We start from the raw sequence: 12393 nt of genomic DNA on the forward strand, positions 1-12393 counted from the left end.
AAACTAATCTAAAATTTGATGAAAATTAGCACCTTTAAATGGTAAATGGCCTGGTAGGTATTTAGTGACTTTCTACTCTGATTGAGCACTAAAAGCCCTTTGTGTAAGAGCTTTAAAGCACACAATCACACTCTGATGGATGCATTTGGGCAACTTGGGGTTCAGCCTCTTAGCTGAGGACACTTTGACAGGGAGACTAGAGGAGCTGGGGATCAAATAAATGACTTTCTGATTAGCAGATAACCCACGTCCTCATGAGTCACAGCAGAGATTTCCTTTCTTGAAACCTCTTTCAGCTATTGGTGCAGAAGGGAGTCAAAATGATAAGGGGGTAGTAAAACCCGCTGTTGGGCTTAGGGGACATGCACAGTTTCATATCTGAAGGGTGGGACATCATAATAAAGTTTAAAAGTAAGAATTAAGATTTGAAGGGAAGCAGAAACAGGAAGTCTTTGGCACCCTATGAACCTGCCCTGTGCCAGCTCTCACTCGCTTCAGGCTCTATTACAGCCTTGACCAACTCCTTCTGTCAGGCCAGATCCAACCATAATCCCTCTGTGGCACACTGAAGCCAGGAGCTTGGGGCTGGGAGCATGTTTAACATCTCGAGTTCTCTTATTCCACTATGGGGAAAGCCGTCTTGGCATGACTGCGCTCCAAGATCAACACAAGGTTGACGGCCATCTGGTCTACAGCGCTGCAAATCCTCAAATGGCAAATACCACCCACAGCTTGGGCTCTGTCTCCCCAACAAACACAGCAGCAGCAGTAGCAGCTCCAACAATCAGTCAGTCAGGCCGGCGGCCTCAGACCAAACGAGGGAGATTAGATCAAACAAACGCTCCCGTGTGTGGGAAGGTGGCACGTCTCTTTAAACAGAGAGGTGATTGGCTTTGTGTTCTTTTATTTATAGCAGCGTTTATCTGAGGGAGGAATAGACTCAGTGAAGGCCGCGAGGCTCAGTCATCCAAGGGAACAGGGTTTGTGAGGCAGTCAAGGCTCTCCACACCACATGGAAAGGGGCTGTGGGCACAAGGGTACTATTATCCTCCTTCGTCGACACGCCCTCTCTGGATAATCATTTCCACGAGCGCCACTATAAATCACTTTTAGTGCAATGGAAACATCTATTGTGATTGCCTGCCCTTCTATTGGCAAATGTCATCATCATAATAATACCTGGGAGGGTTGGCTTTACTGTGATTATGAGCACCATGCTGATGCGGGTAGGTGCGACACCAAATAAGTGAAGAACATCCTCAGGGGGCGGATGACTTTTATACAGCAGTGACACGCTCGTGTGTTCGGTATGAAAAGTTCTGTCGAGTAGAAACAGAAGGTAATCCTCAGTCATCTGTTTTTACTCAATCACTGGGATTAAGTTTTGTCACGTCGAGAACATCATTTTACTTTTATGGCTGTGTCACAGTAAATCAGCCACTTAGTGATAAGAAAAGCTTTGGGTCTTTTTAGAGGTTATGAAATAAAACACATTAAATTTTATATAAATTGTATTCAGATAAAATTGTATTATGGCTGTGGTATGGTGTGAGTAGGGACTGATTGAACCCAAAAGTTAACCTTTAACCTCCTAAGACCCGAACTCTTCCATGGCATGCATTTTTAATTTCTCTTTGATATTTGGGCTGATTGGGACCTGATGAATGTAAAAACAAAGAATTACCAGATTTTTTTTTTTTTTTTGCCTGTATAGGTATAGTATAGGGCTGCCACGATTAGTCGACTAGTCACGATTACGTCGACTATCAAAATCGTCGACGACTGATTTAATAGTCGACGCGTCGTTTGAAGCTTTGTAAGATCCCAAAAGACGCAGGAATAAGTAGTAGGATTTAAGAGTGTAATAACGGACTGAAACAGAAGATGGCAGCACTGCATGTACAAGGATGCCAGCTGCCGTTAAACCCCGAAGAAGAAGAAGCTGTGTCCCAGAATTCATAGCGCAGCCCAGCTCAGTTTCCAACAATGGCGGCAGCTAGTTAGTTTTAATGTTACTCTTATTATTCTTTCTGGGTCACAAAATAGACATTTAACATATTTTCAGGCGAGAATGTAGCTGTGTAAACCTCAAATATCTGCTCAGTTTATCAAGACACCACATATTTTCAAAAGCGCTCCGACGTTTTCGGAGACGTCTGTTACCCACTAGCTCGATAGCTAGCCGGGGGCTAGGCTCACTAGAGCCGTGAGAACACCGGACTCCCGGCAAATCGTTTTCAAACCCACCGCCATCTTTCGCTACTCAGGTTAAATATATATAAGTCGCTTAAAAATGTTATTGTTTGGCTTTTTTTTAGTATTTTATTTGTTCCAGAGTAAATCGGTTTGGCTGAGATTAAAGTTAATAAAGTTCAGACAACTGATTATCAGAAGTGTGAGATGCTCGAGAATATACTCCGGTGTCCTGTTATATTTTAGATAGCAAGGAGTTTATTAAACTTCACCGAAACAATCTGCAAATTTCATTTAAATTTAATAAACTCTCATCTTGTCTTTATTTTTAGTTTGCACATACCTTAAACACTTAAGGCTGTAAGCTAATGATAGTTATAGATAGATATAGATGCATGCTGGTGCAATAAGCTGTACGTTTTACGTCCAATGGATACATGATCTGATTAGTCGATTAATCGCAAAAATAATCGGTGACTAGTCAACTGTCAAAATAATCGTTTGTGGCAGCCCTAAAACAGTAGCAGTATAATGACCTCGTAAGTGGATATCGGGCCCCTATAGAGTAAAATTGAGTATTTTGGTCTAAATAACCCAAAATGTGATGTCCACATATGTGGACGGCAGGTCCTAGGAGGTTAAGCATGTAAAATGAAGCCACATGAGATGAAAAAGAAAAGCTGCAGTTCCATTAATGTCCACATGAGGCTGCCTCTAAATTTGAGTCGATCGCCATAGACGCCAGAGTTAAACTGCCAAACTTTACAGGTAAAAAAAAAATCATATTTACAGCCTGCAACAAAAAGCAAATGTGCCTATTGTGACTACTTTTATCTTTCTTAAAACACAACAAATTATATTTTTATGTATTTATTAACTTTTGGTGCCACTTTTGTCCAATGTCTTGACATACAGAGTTGTAGCTATCCCCCAGGTCCTGACAGCATTTTTAATTAACAAAAAGCATAAACTGCTGGATGGTTGAACTGTCAAAGAACTTTTTAGGTTTAATTAGCAGGCATCTGTTAGTGTGCATTGCATTTGCACAGTTTATGATTAATAATAACAATAATGATTCTGGCTCCAAATAACAAACAATAGCAAAACATAACCCTAACACAATAATGTTGTGTTCACACCAAACATGAAACAAAGGAATTCAAAGTCTTCAATCCCATTAAAAATCGCACGGCACCACCACCTGAAACTGTCAAGCAGATTATATGAATTGTTCAGTCTTTTAAGTTTTCAGTGGCGAAAACAAGCTTACATAAGAGACTGCAGCATGTTGTGCGCTCTGCTGAGAAGGTGATTGGCTGCAGACTCCCATCTCTGCAGGACCTGTACACCTCCAGGACACTGGGGCGTGCAGCTCGGATCTCAGCTGACCCTTCTCACCCTGGACACAGTCTGTTTGACCTGCTCCCCTCAGGCAGGAGGCAACGGTCCATTCGCACCAGAACCTCTCGCCATAAGAACAGTTTCATCCCCTCTGCTGTTGGACTCATGAACAATAACCATATGACTGTTCCCACCACTAACACATGACCCTACGCTGTGTTCACTGCATCATTCCACGTTTGGCACTGATCACCACCTGCACTCATGTATATATCTATCTACTTAGCACTTTTAATGTCTATTTAAGCGTTATATGACAGTATGTTTGCACTAAGTACCGCAGCAATTTCCTAATGTTGTAAACCTGCTCAACATTTGGCAATAAAACCCTTTCTGATTCTGATAATACACATAATTTAAATACTGCAAGACACTGACATAATAGTGGAAACAAACCAAAATGAAAACAAATCCTAAATAGTGCTGTTAACACGTTAGCGCCGTGCGAGGGGCGCATTAACGAGCTAACCATGCTAACGCGTTGACGCTGTGCAGCCCTCGCACGGGGCGATCCACGTTAACTCGCTAACGGAGATTTTCCGCATTAATGCGGTTATGGCGTTAACGTCATTTTGATGAGATTAACGCTGACAGCACTAATCCTAACACTAACCGAAAACCAAGAATTTAAGAAGAACAAAGAACCCCAACCAAAATCAGCCAGTTACCGTGGCACGGACTGCCGGTGGGATGAGGACTTCAGTCAAAAGCTGAAATCAAACTACAGAAACATATTTTCAGAAGCAGTCGTACAACTTTACTGGCTTTTAGTCAGACCCTCCTCTGTTTCCCTGATCTGTCAAAGTGCGAACCTGAAACAGCTTGTCCTTTATTTTCGACTGTTGGTCTGACCAGGCGAAGGCTGACAAGTTTTTTCAACACAACAGGAAATGTTTAACTTGCATGAACAGTTTGCTTTACCTCACTGGAAAGACTGTATATAATCACACCTTCATGTTTAGTGTGAACTCACCGTAGGGCTTCAAAACTAATCCAAAACCATCTTTTGTATACATTCTTTGATTGCACCTACTCACCATAGTCCCTTCTGCTAATGTACAGCAGCATAACTCGGACATACCACACACAGAACATAGTGAACCAATAGTTTTAATTGCGAGTATTTTTCAAGTATGATTATAATTAACACATTCTGTGTTGATTCTTATAAAATAGCATAGGAAAAAAATATTTATACTTTTATGTAAGCAGAGGATAAAATGCGAAGACTGCAATTACAGATTTGAATGTTTTAAATAAATATAGCATCTGTTTCCCAGTATGGAAGTATTGGATAGTTATGTTGCATTTTTTAGATTTTGGCAATTAGTTTACCAGAAATCTACAAGAAGATCAGTTAAACTGCATGGCAAAGCAAAATTGTCCTTAAGGCCTTGTTGCTGCTTTTTCTAGTGCTTTAACTGCATTGAATGACCTTCTGCAGGAGATAGAGTGTGCTCCTTTCATGGAGATAACCAGCTGTCATTAATGCCTGGATGGGAGACTCATATGTGATTTTTTTTGTTTCCTCTCTGGTCAGTGCCTCTGACCTGCACTTGCCTGTTAAATAGCTTAGAATTAGCATGTACGACAGAACTGGGACACATTATAGCTGCTATTTGCTTAAGCCCAATGTGCCGCGTCAAACAGGCAAATCTTATGAGCTGCATGCAAAGAAAGAGAGAGAGATATCCAAGTTTGAAACCAGCTCCCAACAGTCTTTTGTAAACAGTATCTTCCAGGACCCTGATGTCAAACATTACCAAGCACAGAACTAACAAAAGGAGTTCTGTTGTTTGGGATCTGGGATGCATCAACTGCGTTATGTGTCAGCTACCAGTGTAGTTTCCTGCTCCCCTATCATCCTCCCCCCCCAAACCCATTACACCTATCTTATCGCATTTTCCACTCCCAAAGCTTTGCAGTCACATTTTCTTTACTTGCCTTCCTAAAATGAAGGATCTTGCCTGCCTGCCAGGTTAGCTGCTCGTAGATCAATCCCCTGCCTGTTTAGTTAATTGTCGGCAATTGTGAACTGTGTGTAATTCATCCCTCGACGTAATCCATCAGCTGATCGATCGTATTGACGCACAGGAGTCTTCCTGTTTCGACGTGTGTTTATCACAGCGGTGTGGAGAGCACGTGTGGAGAGAGGCTGATGGATGTTTGTCATGTTGATGAATATGAAACAAAGCACTGAAGCAAGGCATACGTTAACATGACTGTGACTTATGCTCACTGTAATATTATCAATTAAGTTTAGTTTAATTGTTTTTTCTAGGACACTTAATCACACTGAGGCTTATATAAAATACAGATTTTTTTTTTTTTTTATCTGCTGACTCAAAATCTGGACAAACAAATAATTGAAAAAGTATACGCTTTCATTATTTCATATATGAAAAATATTCATATTCACTCATTCTGAATGCCTGATTGTGATTCTTTGCTGTTTTCCTTTTTTTTAGACACCCTGAAGTCACCTATCGGTTCAGGTTCACATTTCGGACGGCGCCATCTTGAGCTTGACATCTTGAAACCAGGGACCCGGCAGACTCATAAGGTAAGGTCGCCACTCCTTAAAACAGCCTTCTTTTATTGTCTGTGTTACTCTAAATTGAAAAATAATTTCCAAAATGCACACCGTGATGTGTTCGTTTAAGTGTGAACGAATGAACATGATAACTGCCATGGTACAGTAATAAAACAGAATACTTTTAATGACAAGTATTTCCAATGCCAGCTACTAAGAGCAGCAATGTTTAAACATATAGTCAAATATTTGCGCACATCCTTAGTTAAAATTGCTAAAACTGATGAAAAACAGTGGTTCGTGTGCAATAGTAACCAGACCAGCCTTATTTGTTGACCTAAGGTAAGAACTTGGGAAGAGATGCTTTTATTTTGTGGAACAAGGAATATTATTTATCTGAAAAAAGTCACCTTAACAACTGATCACTAAATGAAAATCTGTAGATACCAATTAAGATGCTTTTTAAATAAAAATATTGTTTGTAATCAGTGATGGGAATAACGGCGTTACTTTTTTCAGTAACGAGTAATCTAACTAATTACTATTCCTATCGTTACAACGCCGTTACGGTTACTAACAAGAAAATGCGCTCCGTTACTGTTTTTCAACAAACAGACGGTTGAAGCTGTGTTCAGCTTACGCATCTTATATCAGTTGCACGGAAGTAGCTGGAAGTAATCTGGACGCTACAGCTTTAAGCAGCTGCGCGCTCCCGCGGACGGTAATCACGATCACTGTCTAGCACAACACCTGGAGCTAAGGGGGCAAAACATCGCATGAGTGCTGCTGTTTGACTGAGGAAGAATAAAGTAGGCGTGGTAAGCCAATCACACGACCACTTAAAGACAAAGCAACAAGGTGATATATACCAGTTTATAAATTGTGTTGATAGGCCACGTAAAACGAGAGTCATGATAAACAATATACACGCGGCGTTTTTTCCTCAGTAGTTTCGTCACGTTTACTGTCTAAGGACAGAGCAGCGAGACCTCTCTGCTTATAGAGAGGAAAAAGAGAGACAGTGAGTTTTGAGATGTGAGAGATTTGTGACGTTTAACGTGTTTGGAGTGTGTAGGTAATGTGTTGTCTTGTGTAGTTAGTGTGTAGTGTTGTGGATAGATTTGTGTTGTGTGTCAGAACAATGAGGCGACTGCTGTCTCCAGGTAGAAACAGGAGTGATACACCTGCTGCTGTCAGACCTGCAGGTATCAGGCTGTGATGTTTCCTTCATAGTGGACAGAAATTATGTTTTTGGAGTGGCACAAATAATTTGTGTGGCATCTTATTGAATACAGAACAGCTGATTGTTCTGTAAATAGTTTGAAATGGTTATTTAAAAAATCAAGGTAAACATGTTTGTGGTTGTTACAGTAAAAAATATAACCTTTTCCCTCTGATTTTATGTTTTTTGTCTGATTTTAGACCAATTGTGTTAATACAGTATGTCAAAATGAAAACATAACTGTAAATTCAGACACGTGAGGTTGTGCTGAAAAGGATGATACCAAACAAGGTGAAGTAAATAGTTTTTAAAGGTGAAAAGTAGTTAAAAATGGCCAATTCTACCCTGGACCCCAGAGGGTTACTATTTGTTTTTTAAAGTAACGCAATAGTTACTTTTCAAGTAATTACTTTTAGAATCTTGTAACTCAGTTACTTTTTTGAAGAACTAGTAACTATAATTAATTACTTTTTCAAAGTAACTTGCCCAACACTGTTTGTAATAACGTTGAACAAGAAATTTGAATACATCACTTTAGGTTTTGGGAAAGTGAGGACAAGCTATACAAGTTTACAACTGATACTTTAGCAGCAAGTTGATGTAACAGCACCTGGTTTTCTTTCATGTGGAATGGGTATTGAGACATATTTGAATTGGATGATCAAGGACAACCAAAGGCCAGTTTTTACAAGTGGTGTCACAAAGCATTTCTAATGAATTTTAAGCACCTCAAATACAGGGTCTGTTCAGTGAATGGGTTTCACAATTCTTATCTTTAAAATGCTCACACTCTGACATGTGACAGCATCTGTTGTGCCAACGATACACACAAGCCCACAGCAACAGCTCAGTGTGAGCAAGGTGATGCCATGCATGCATAAAAAAGGAACTGAATAGATTTCCCTGCATTTGCAGTACTGTAATAAAGTATTTATTTAGTATTTTTCTTGATTTCTTTTATTTTTTTTTACCTTTTTTGGCACATTTGTCGCACGTTACAGCGAATAAAACAAGCTTTATATCAGACATAGATAATGCAAATAGATAAATATATATATTTATAGTTTTTTGTTCATTTCTCAATGATGATTTCATTTATTTTTTAGAAAGGGGTTAATCAAACCTGGTTATAAAATGGCCAGCTTCCCCCTCCGGTTAAATCATGAATTCTTTCTAATTAACCAGATGTTTTAAAAAAAACTATCATATCAAAGTTTCACCCTCGAAATTCTTCCAGTTGTGACAACCCAATTATTTTCTGACATCTCATAGAAAGAGCACGAAACAGCAATTAACAGAACTAATAAACTTTGATTACTCGATAAGAAAGATGAATATTAGTTGCAAACCTAATCCAGCAGTCCTATTGTATCTTGCTAATGAAAGAAACCTGAGCTCACCTCTCTTGACAGACACACTGTGCTACAGAAAACCTGAAACTGTTCCAAAAATCATTGTGTGAGTAATGAACAGGATAAGGCCTGAGACTCGTTTTTTGATGGAGATGAATTACCGAGAATGGAAGAAAGAAGACAACGAAGGGGAAAAAACACTACAAAAGCAGCAGAAACACCAACTGACAACCCAGACTCAGCGCTCAGATCTCAGAGTCCAAGTCTCTGACAACACTGATGGCAGCGTCTGCACTGGGTGACAGGCCCGATCCATTTGGCGCAGCGCGTGAAGACACAAACACAAGCTGTCTAAAGAGAGTAAGGTAGACTTCAATCAGCTAAAAGGTGATAAAACATAATTAATTCAATCACCCACTCAGAGGACAGGGAGGGTAGAGGAGAGAGAGAGGCTGAGAGGAAAGCAAAAACCTGGAGGGATGCATTCGCACGGGCGCGTTAATGGGAAACTGCACTTACTTTCTTTCAAAGCCCTTTCTACCTATTTATCCACTACTCAATAAGGAGCTTGCATCTGATTCTGTGTGGTTTCACAATACAGCCATTAAACACACAGTCAGTCAGCAGCGCTTGTGCATGCAGATAAAAAAAGGGAAGGGATCTATGTTAATATAACTCATACTTAGACACCTTTATTCATTAACAGTAACCCGGATCATGATAAATGACTAACAGAGGGGACGAGTGCATATGTATGCCTGCCTGCGTCGTCCTAAAGCTGCCCGAGAGACCATTAACACCTCGACCAGTCCAGCTTTCTGTATCAGGGTCAAGTAGGCTGCGATTAATCCACCGCAACATGCACCGCACCTCCTCGAAAAGAGCCTGCAAAACAGGTTTCAATAAAAGCAAGAGCATCAGATTCCGTCTTGTCAGCCTGGTGTGAAATATACACCGGGAAAATTAGTAGTTTGAGTGTGAAGGTAGATGACAGCGAGAGACGGAGATCAGAGAAGTGAGAGTGAATCCGTGAGGGGAAGTAGATGTTCATTTCATGAAGTATATTCCTGAGAAATGGCGTACTGGTGAAAGTCGACTCCACTTCCCCAAAGCACACCGGTCTCCCACAAGAGGAAGGTGTGAGGAAGGAGAACAATAGCTCCTCAAAGGCAGAGTCATGTTTCAGCACAATTGCTGCCCGCAGTTATACAAGGCCGTTACATCCTGTCTCCCATGACAACCAAGCCCCAAGCTCCGGGGATTGGCCTCGCCGGTCTTACCTGACCACAGCAGGTAGTTGCTACTAGAGATGAGCTGATGACACAAACAAGCTCCTATTAACAAAACATTTAGCTTTCATTAGTCTGACATTTAAAGTCCTCATACTTCCATAATTTAGCTGCCAGTGGCAGCAGTTTCTTATCAGTATGTTTTGATCCTTTGTAGGTCTCCACAAATCAATATTAATTAAACAAATATTTCATACTCACAGTGAATCAAATAACAAATGTTAAGAAAGGGCTAGTGTGCAGTTGATGAACCCAGAGAAAATTAGGCTATCAGACAGTCTCTGAATTTAACACTGAGAACAAATTAATTTGATTCCTTAATAAAAATATTAAAGATGCAAAGGAAAACTGCTGTTACCCGTTAGCCCAGTCTAACAGCAAATCATGAAACAATCTGTTCTCGTTCAGTTTGTAAGTAATACAATATCATAGGGGTGGGCGATATAAACGATATACGATAGAAACGATATAAATTTGGCCAACGATAGAGATTTTGACTATACCGCTCTATCGCGATAGCGCATGTTGATGATGTCATCAAGCTGCGCCTGTTTTGGTCGAAAGCATCCATTATCATCTGCAAATTATGCCGGGCAACAGTCATAGCAAAGAGATGAAACACTTTTGAAATATGGGGAAAAGACAAAAACCGCGCTTCCTCCACTTCCGTAACATTGATTTATTAATGTTGAATTCTCTCGCAGCTGTTCTGTTCCCATGTTGTTGCAGTATATTAATAACTAACCTCGTATTGTGGATGAATAATCTCAGTTGTTCTCCTGACTGAAGTTTGGCCCGTGTATAGCATCCTGCTATGCGATTGCATTTGTCTCTGACCACCAGAATCCCTGACGTTAACTTTTATCAAGTGGAAAAAAAGTTGGCGTTCATCCTCCAGCTTCACTGTGCTAATGTTATGCTAACATAGCTGTGTCGCTAGCAATCACGTAGCACAACATTATATACCAGGTAGTCCAACTTCAGTAACCCTGCAAACGCCACTGCTGTTTAGTTTCCTGTCTTCATTTATGTTGGAAGTGGTAGCAGAGCTGTACGTTTTAATTAGTTTCAAAAATCTCTCAGTCAGAACATGGTATGAAATGTTTAGGTGGAAACTAGCGAACTAGCTAACTTCCTGTTAACTTGTAACTCCATTAAATTTAATAACTTCTGTTTTCATAGATGCCTGGATGTTAAACTTAATTGTTGCACCTGGTAAAGCAGCAACGCTGATGATTTAATTAAAGATGAAAGAATTCAGACTGTTTTTAACTCTCAGTGTTCGTTTGACTTTGGGACCTGAAGTAGACGGAGTTTTGGACCCAGATTACTCCGCGAAGCTCCTCACTACGGCAGCCGTAATGCTCTGATAATCCATCAAGCAGTGCGGCTTACCAAAGTTGTACTAAAACATTTTTTAACAGATTTCTGCACGCCAAAATTGGTTCGAGGTCAGTAAGCACAACCAGAATTCATACATAAGGCACACTCTTGATTTTTGAGAAAATTAAAGGATTTTAAGTGTGCCATATAGTGTGGAAAATCCGTTATACAGAAGAAAAGAATATATCGTGATATATATCGTTACCGCACATGCTTCAAATTATATCGCGATATGGATTTTAGGCCATATCGCCCAGCCTTACAATATCATGTACTTTATTGTGTCCTAAGATGAATTTGTTGTGCTGTTACAGAAGTTGCTTTAACACAGAGTCAGTAAACATGGAAAGAAAAGAGAAATTTCAAAGTGCTTTAATTTTGCAAGTTCACCTGCAACAATCGAAACATGAACTGTTTGGAAAAGCGGATTTCAAAGTCAGAGAACATCAGGAATAATAACCAAGGAGCACAGAGAAGGAAGACACAGCTTACCAAGATGATCTGACAATGACTGAGACAGTGTTTAAAAAAGGTATACAAGCTGAACACAGCTGAAGACAACGTAATGAGACGGGTGGAAGGTAAACTTAACACAAGACACAGAGAACAATAGCTACCAAAATAAAACAGAAAGTAAGACACAACTGAAACAAGATTAACTTGAGACAGGAGACACCAAAAGACAAAAATCACAGAGACTGGAACAGAATGGAACAAAAAAGGGAGCAAACTACCTGAAAGTCACAGTAACAGAAGTCTTAACAAGACTAGAAAATAAACCATAAAGAACCCATGAAATACAGAAGATGTACAACCCCGAGTGAGTAAAAACAACTCTATTAATAGAAAACTAAATACTGACTAATTAGGACACTCATGTAATACTTTATGTTTGAAAAACCCACAAAAAAAGAAAACCTTAATACAAGGCCCAGGGACTAACAAAAAAGCCTCTGTAAGAGAAACTAGCACAAAACGAATTCAAGGAGGCAAAATATCGCACGTATTGTCACATGGACA

At 39.9% G+C, this 12393-nt stretch overlaps 1 protein-coding gene across 2 annotated transcripts in view; it reads left to right on the top strand.

Moving 5' to 3' along the window:
- The window catches only part of LOC146511702 (cadherin-20-like), a 124389-nt gene that overhangs the window by 37816 nt on the left and 74180 nt on the right, over window positions 1-12393 (top strand). For both annotated transcript variants that reach the window (XM_085172183.1, XM_085172182.1), the window contains one exon: window positions 6063-6157. The gene's annotated coding sequence lies outside the window, so the exon portion shown is untranslated. The remainder of the gene's footprint in view (window positions 1-6062; window positions 6158-12393) is intronic.

Source organism: Neolamprologus multifasciatus, chromosome 9 (genome assembly GCF_963576455.1).
Source record: "Neolamprologus multifasciatus chromosome 9, fNeoMul1.2, whole genome shotgun sequence".
Lineage (NCBI taxonomy): Eukaryota > Metazoa > Chordata > Actinopteri > Cichliformes > Cichlidae > Neolamprologus > Neolamprologus multifasciatus.